Source organism: Oncorhynchus keta, chromosome 30, assembly GCF_023373465.1.
Source record: "Oncorhynchus keta strain PuntledgeMale-10-30-2019 chromosome 30, Oket_V2, whole genome shotgun sequence".
NCBI lineage: Eukaryota > Metazoa > Chordata > Actinopteri > Salmoniformes > Salmonidae > Oncorhynchus > Oncorhynchus keta.
In genome coordinates, this window is record NC_068450.1 from 4082029 (window position 1) to 4089248 (window position 7220).

The following is a 7220-nucleotide window of genomic DNA, read 5'->3' on the forward strand; positions in this document are numbered from 1 at the left end:
TAGTGCACTACTTTGACCATGTAGTTCCTTATGTAGTGCACTACTTTAGACCAGAACTGGCACCCTATTCCCTATGTAGTGCATTACTTTGACCATGTAGTTCCTATGTAGTGCACTACTTTGAATATGTAGTTCCTATGTAGTGCACTACTTTGAGGGAATATGGTGCCACTGGGGACCCCTGTTTGTGTAAGGATGGAGGATCTCACACACACACACACACACACACACACACACACACACACACACACACACACACACACACACACACACACACACACACACACACACACACACACATGTTGTGTACACTGTAATTTGTCATGTAGACATAGCGCAGCACTAGCCCTGGCCATAAAATACTCTGAGTAGATAGTTTACCAAGCTCCTAATTACTTGATGCTGAAAGAAGTTAAGGGTACACTGAAGTCAACTGAAGTTCCCTTCCCTTTAACTGAAGTTCCCTTTAACTGAAGTTCCCTTTAACTGAAGTCACCTTTAACTGAGGTTCCCTTTAACTGAAGTTCCCTTTAACTGAGGTTCCCTTTAACTCAAGTTCCCTTTAACTGAAGTTCCCTTTAACTGAAGTTCCCTTTAACTGAGGTTCCCTTCAACTGAAGTTCCCTTTAACTGAGGTTCCCTTTAACTGAGGTTCCCTTTAACTGAAGTTCCCTTTAACTGAAGTTCCCTTTAACTGAGGTTCCCTTTAACTGAAGTTCCCTTTAACTGAAGTTCCTTTAACTGAAGTCACCTTTAACTGAGGTTCCCTTTAACTGAAGTTCCCTTTAACTGAGGTTCCCTTTAACTCAAGTTCCCTTTAACTGAAGTTCCCTTTAACTGAAGTTCCCTTTAACTGAGGTTCCCTTCAACTGAAGTTCCCTTTAACTGAGGTTCCCTTTAACTGAGGTTCCCTTTAACTGAAGTTCCCTTTAACTGAAGTTCCCTTTAACTGAGGTTCCCTTTAACTGAAGTTCCCTTTAACTGAAGTTCCCTTTAACTGAAGTTCCCTTTAACTGAAGTTCCCTTTAACTGAAGTTCCCTTTAACTGAAGTCATCTTTAACTGAAGTTCCCTTTAACTGAAGTTCCATTTAACTGAAGTTCCCTTTAACTGAAGTCATCTTTAACTGAAGTTCCCTTTAACTGAGGTTCCCTTTAACTGAAGTTCCCTTTAACTGAATTTCCCTTTAATTGAGGTTCCCTTTAACTGAAGTTCCCTTTAACTGAAGTTCCCTTTAACTGAAGTCATCTTTAACTGAAGTTCCCTTTAACTGAAGTTCCCTTTAACTGAAGTTCCCTTTAACTGAAGTCATCTTTAACTGAAGTTCCCTTTAACTGAGGTTCCCTTTAACTGAAGTTCCCTTTAACTGAAGTTCCCTTTAACTGAGGTTCCCTTTAACTGAAGTTCCCTTTAACTGAAGTTCCCTTTAACTGAAGTCATCTTTAACTGAAGTTCCCTTTAACTGAAGTTCCCTTTAACTGAAGTTCCCTTTAACTGAGGTTCCCTTTAACTGAAGTTCCCTTTAACTGAGGTTCCCTTTAACTCAAGTTCCCTTTAACTGAAGTTCCCTTTAACTGAAGTCATCTTTAACTGAAGTTCCCTTTAACTGAAGTTCCCTTTAACCGAGGTTCCCTTTAACTGAGGTTCCCTTTAACTGAGGTTCCCTTTAACTGAAGTTCCCTTTAACTGAAGTTCCCTTTAACTGAGGTTCCCTTTAACTGAGGTTCCCTTCAACTGAAGTTCCCTTTAACTGAGGTTCCCTTTAACTGAAGTTCCCTTTAACTGAGGTTCCCTTTAACTGAAGTTCCCTTTAACTGAAGTTCCCTTTAACTGAAGTTACCTTTAACTGAAGTTCCCTTTAACTGAAGTCATCTTTAACTGAAGTTCCCTTTAACTGAAGTTCCATTTAACTGAAGTTCCCTTTAACTGAAGTCATCTTTAACTGAAGTTCCCTTTAACTGATGTTCCCTTTAACTGAAGTTCCCTTTAACTGAAGTTCCCTTTAATTGAGGTTCCCTTTAACTGAAGTTCCCTTTAACTGAAGTTCCCTTTAACTGAAGTCATCTTTAACTGAAGTTCCCTTTAACTAAAGTTCCCTTTAACTGAAGTTCTCTTTACTGAAGTCATCTTTAACTGAAGTTCCCTTTAACTGAGGTTCCCTTTAACTGAAGTTCCCTTTAACTGAAGTTCCCTTTAACTGAGGTTCCCTTTAACTGAAGTTCCCTTTAACGGAAGTTCCCTTTAACTGAAGTTCCCTTTAACTGAAGTCATCTTTAACTGAAGTTCCCTTTAACTGAAGTTCCCTTTAACTGAAGTTCCCTTTAACTGAAGTCATCTTTAACTGAAGTTCCCTTTAACTGAGGTTCCCTTTAACTGAAGTTCCCTTTAACTGAAGTTTCCTTTAACTGAGGTTCCCTTTAACTAAGGTTCCCTTTAACTGAAGTTCCCTTTAACTGAGGTTCCCTTTAACTGAAGTTCCCTTTAACTGAAGTTCCCTTTAACTGAGGTTCCCTTTAACTGAAGTTCCCTTTAACTGAAGTTCCCTTTAACTGAGGTTCCCTTTAACTGAAGTTCCCTTTAACTGAAGTTCCCTTTAACTGAAGTCATCTTTAACTGAAGTTCCCTTTAACTGAAGTCATCTTTAACTGAAGTTCCCTTTAACTGAAGTTCCCTTTAACTGAAGTTCCCTTTAACTGAAGTTCCCTTTAACTGAAGTCATCTTTAACTGAAGTTCCCTTTAACTCAAGTTCCCTTTAACTCAAGTTCCCTTTAACTCAAGTTCCCTTTTAGAAACATATAGTTTATTTAACCCACTGTAACTCTGTAACGTTTTGGACTTTTAATTTATTTTTTACCATTTTGTGTTTTAGCTTCTGGGTTTTACCATTGGATTTGATTGAATCTGTAGACAAAGATCTCACGTGGTTATCTATTTAATCTGTAGACAACGATCTCACTTAGTTGTCTATTTAATCTGTAGATAACGATCTCACTTAGTTGTCTATTTAATCTGTAGACAACGATCTCACTTAGTTATCTATTTAATCTGTAGATAACGATCTCACGTAGTTATCTATTTCATCTGTAGATAACGATCTCACGTGGTTATCTATTTAATCTGTAGATAACGATCTCACATAGCAGTCTATTTACAGTATTTTACAATTGCTAGGACCCATTTTTGAATACTTAGGTCACTTTTTCAAATCTCTTCACACAGTTCTAACCAAATTTCAGCTTGGCACAGCAGTTAATTTCACAACCAAAATGCACTAAAACTACCAAAACACTTCATACAGGTCTCAAATCAACTCATTCTTTCATAACACTAGCAAAGGTTGTCACCCAACAAGCACACGTTGTCGCTCATAAAACAACAACCTAAAAAACCCACTAACAACAGGTAGCATTACACAATGTTTTCTTCTGTAAAATGTCTTTACAAATCCACAATGACACCTCTCTACTGTTTAGAATTCACTGGAGTTTATGTGACAGGAATTCATCCGACCTTATTGCAATATGCTTCAATATCTTTTTTGGCATTGAGTGATTCCAAAAATACAAGAAAGTGTATATACACCATCTACCGATACAGATACAGTAGCAATGCTAGTCAACCCTGTCTTCTGCATTGGGCCACAGGTTCTCATCCACATTACTTCTTATGTCATCTTGGGCAATACACCTAGGAAAGAATCTTATGACATGCCTCGTCCATCCCTGGCAATCTTTTGCAGATATGTCCAGGCATCCAGCATTCATTGCGTCCAGGAGGGACATTTGATCATGTGGATGGTGGTCATAAACTTTCCACCTCCATGAGGAAAATAATTCCTCTATGGGGTTGAGGAATGGAGAGAAAGGTGGGAGGAAATGTGACACCATCCCCGGAGGGACTGCAAACCACTCTGTGACTGCACGGGAGTGGTGAAATGTCACATTGTCCCATACAATTACAAACTTTGGTCGATTTCCCCTCACTACAGCCCTTTTCTTTCCTCACCTGACCCAACCCTTCCATAGATGTCATCCAGGAATGATATGAGATGCTCGGTGTTGTACGGCCCAACCCTTCCATAGAGGTCATCCAGGAATGTAATGAGACGCTCGGTGTTGTACGGCCCAACCCTTCCATAGAGGTCGTCCAGGAATGATATGAGATGCTCGGTGTTGTACGGCCCAACCCTTCCATAGAGGTCATCCAGGAATGATATGAGATGCTCGGTGTTGTACGGCCCAACCCTTCCATAGAGGTCATCCAGGAATGATATGAGATGCTCGGTGTTGTACGGCCCAACCCTTCCATAGAGGTCATCCAGGAATGTAATGAGACGCTCGGTGTTGTACGGCCCAACCCTTCTATAGAGGTCATCCAGGAATGTAATGAGACGCTCGGTGTTGTACGGCCCAACCCTTCTATAGAGGTCATCCAGGAATGATATGAGATGCTCGGTGTATGTACGGCCCAACCCTTCCATAGAGGTCATCCAGGAATGATATGAGACGCTCGGTGTTGTACGGCCCAACCCTTCCATAGAGGTCGTCCAGGAATGATATGAGACGCTCGGTGTTGTACGGCCCAACCCTTCCATAGAGGTCATCCAGGAATGTAATGAGATGCTCGGTGTTGTACGGCCCAACACTTCCATAGAGGTCATCCAGGAATGATATGAGACGCTCGGTGTTGTACGGCCCAACCCTTCCATAGAGGTCATCCAGGAATGATATGAGACGCTCGGTGTTGTACGGCCCAACCCTTCCATAGAGGTCGTCCAGGAATGATATGAGACGCTCGGTGTTGTACGGCCCAACCCTTCCATAGAGGACGTCCAGGAATGATATGAGACGCTCGGTGTTGTACGGCGCAACCCTTCCATAGAGGTCGTCCAGGAATGATATGAGACGCTCGGTGTTGTACGGCCCAACCCTTCCATAGAGGTTGTCCAGGAATGTAATGAGACGCTCGGTGTTATACGGCCCAACCCTTCCATAGAGGTCGTCCAGGAATGTAATGAGACGCTCGGTGTTGTACGGCCCAACCCTTCCATAGAGGTCGTCCAGGAATGTAATGAGACGCTCGGTGTTGTACGGCCCAACCCTTCCATAGAGGTCATCCAGGGATGTAATGAGACGCTTCGGTGTTGTACGGCCCAACCCTTCCATAGAGGTCATCCAGGAATGTAATGAGACGCTCGGTGTTGTACGGCCCAACCCTTCCATAGAGGTCGTCCAGGAATGTAATGAGACGCTCGGTGTTGTACGGCCCAACCCTTCCATAGAGGTCATCCAGGAATGTAATGAGACGCTCGGTGTTATGCGGCCCAACCCTTCCATAGAGGTCATCCAGGAATGTAATGAGACGCTCGGTGTTATGCGGCCCAACCCTTCCATAGAGGTCGTCCAGGGATGAAATGAGACGCTCTGTGTTGTAGGGCCCAACCCTTCCATAGAGGTCACCCAGGAATGTAATGAGACGCTCGGTGTTGTACGGCCCAACCCTTCCATAGAGGTCGTCCAGGAATGTAATGAGACGCTCGGTGTTGTACGGCCCAACCCTTCCATAGAGGTCGTCCAGGAATGTAATGAGACGCTCGGTGTTGTACGGCCCAACCCTTCCATAGAGGTCGTCCAGGAATGTAATGAGACGCTCGGTGTTGTACGGCCCAACCCTTCCATAGAGGTCGTCCAGGAATGTAATGAGACGCTCGGTGTTGTACGGCCCAACCCTTCCATAGAGGTCGTCCAGGAATGTAATGAGACGCTCGGTGTTGTACGGCCCAACCCTTCCATAGAGGTCGTCCAGGAATGTAATGAGACGCTCGGTGTTGTACGGCCCAACCCTTCCATAGAGGTCACCCAGGAATGTAATGAGACGCTCGGTGTTGTACGGCCCAACCCTTCCATAGAGGTCATCCAGGAATGTAATGAGACGCTCGGTGTTGTACGGCCCAACCCTTCCATAGAGGTCGTCCAGGGATGAAATGAGACGCTCGGTGTTGTACGGCCCAACCCTTCCATAGAGGTCACCCAGGAATGTAATGAGACGCTCGGTGTTGTACGGCCCAACCCTTCCATAGAGGTCACCCAGGAATGTAATGAGACGCTCGGTGTTGTACGGCCCAACCCTTCCATAGAGGTCACCCAGGAATGTAATGAGACGCTCGGTGTTGTACGGCCCAACCCTTCCATAGAGGTCACCCAGGAATGTAATGAGACGCCGGTGTTGTACGGCCCAACCCTTCCATAGAGGTCATCCAGGGATGTAATGAGACGCTCGGTGTTGTATGGCCCAACCCTTCCATAGAGGTCGTCCAGGAATGTAATGAGACGCTCGGTGTTGTACGGCCCAACCCTTCCATAGAGGTCGTCCAGGAATGTAATGAGATGCTCGGTGTTGTACGGCCCAACCCTTCCATAGAGGTCGTCCAGGAATGATATGAGACGCTCGGTGTTGTACGGCCCAACCCTTCCATAGAGGTCGTCCAGGAATGTAATGAGACGCTCGGTGTTATGCGGCCCAACCCTTCCATAGAGGTCGTCCAGGAATGTAATGAGACGCTCGGTGTTGTACGGCCCAACCCTTCCATAGAGGTCATCCAGGGATGTAATGAGACGCTCGGTGTTGTATGGCCCAACCCTTCCATAGAGGTCATCCAGGAATGTAATGAGACGCTCGGTGTTGTACGGCCCAACCCTTCCATAGAGGTCGTCCAGGAATGTAATGAGACGCTCGGTGTTGTACGGCCCAACCCTTCCATAGAGGTCATCCAGGAATGTAATGAGACGCTCGGTGTTGTACGGCCCAACCCTTCCATAGAGGTCATCCAGGAATGTAATGAGACGCTCGGTGTTGTACGGCCCAACCCTTCCATAGAGGTCGTCCAGGGATGAAATGAGACGCTCTGTGTTGTAGGGCCCAACCCTTCCATAGAGGTCACCCAGGAATGTAATGAGACGCTCGGTGTTGTATGGCCCAACCCTTCCATAGAGGTCCTCCAGGAATGTAAGGAGACGCTCGGTGTTGTACGGCCCAATTAGCGGTTTGTGTAACAGGAATCCAACAGATTGTGATGTTGTCACCCCTCTGGCCCGGGACATCCACCCCTCTGGCCCGGGACATCCACCCTCTGGCCCGGGACATCCACCCCTCTGGCCCGGGATATCCACCCCTCTGGCCCGGGATATCCACCCCTCTGGCCCGGGACATCCACCCCTCTG

General features: G+C 45.5%; 2 long non-coding RNA genes across 28 annotated transcripts; both read left to right on the forward strand.

The window, feature by feature from the left end:
* Window positions 1-975: 975 nt before the first annotated feature.
* LOC127913726 (uncharacterized) lies at window positions 976-2597 on the forward strand. 27 transcript variants are annotated; one of them, XR_008086564.1, is made up of 3 exons: window positions 976-1002; window positions 1195-1290; window positions 2554-2597. It is a non-coding gene; the product is annotated as an uncharacterized LOC127913726 (long non-coding RNA). The 27 variants fall into 27 exon arrangements; XR_008086563.1 differs by lacking the exon at window positions 2554-2597 and adding an exon at window positions 2506-2549; XR_008086562.1 differs by lacking the exon at window positions 2554-2597 and adding an exon at window positions 2458-2501.
* Window positions 2598-4088: 1491 nt separating this feature from the next.
* Window positions 4089-5278, forward strand: LOC127913727 (uncharacterized). The gene is made up of 3 exons (XR_008086584.1): window positions 4089-4141; window positions 4998-5111; window positions 5227-5278. It is a non-coding gene; the product is annotated as an uncharacterized LOC127913727 (long non-coding RNA).
* The last annotated feature ends 1942 nt before the right edge of the window (window positions 5279-7220 follow it).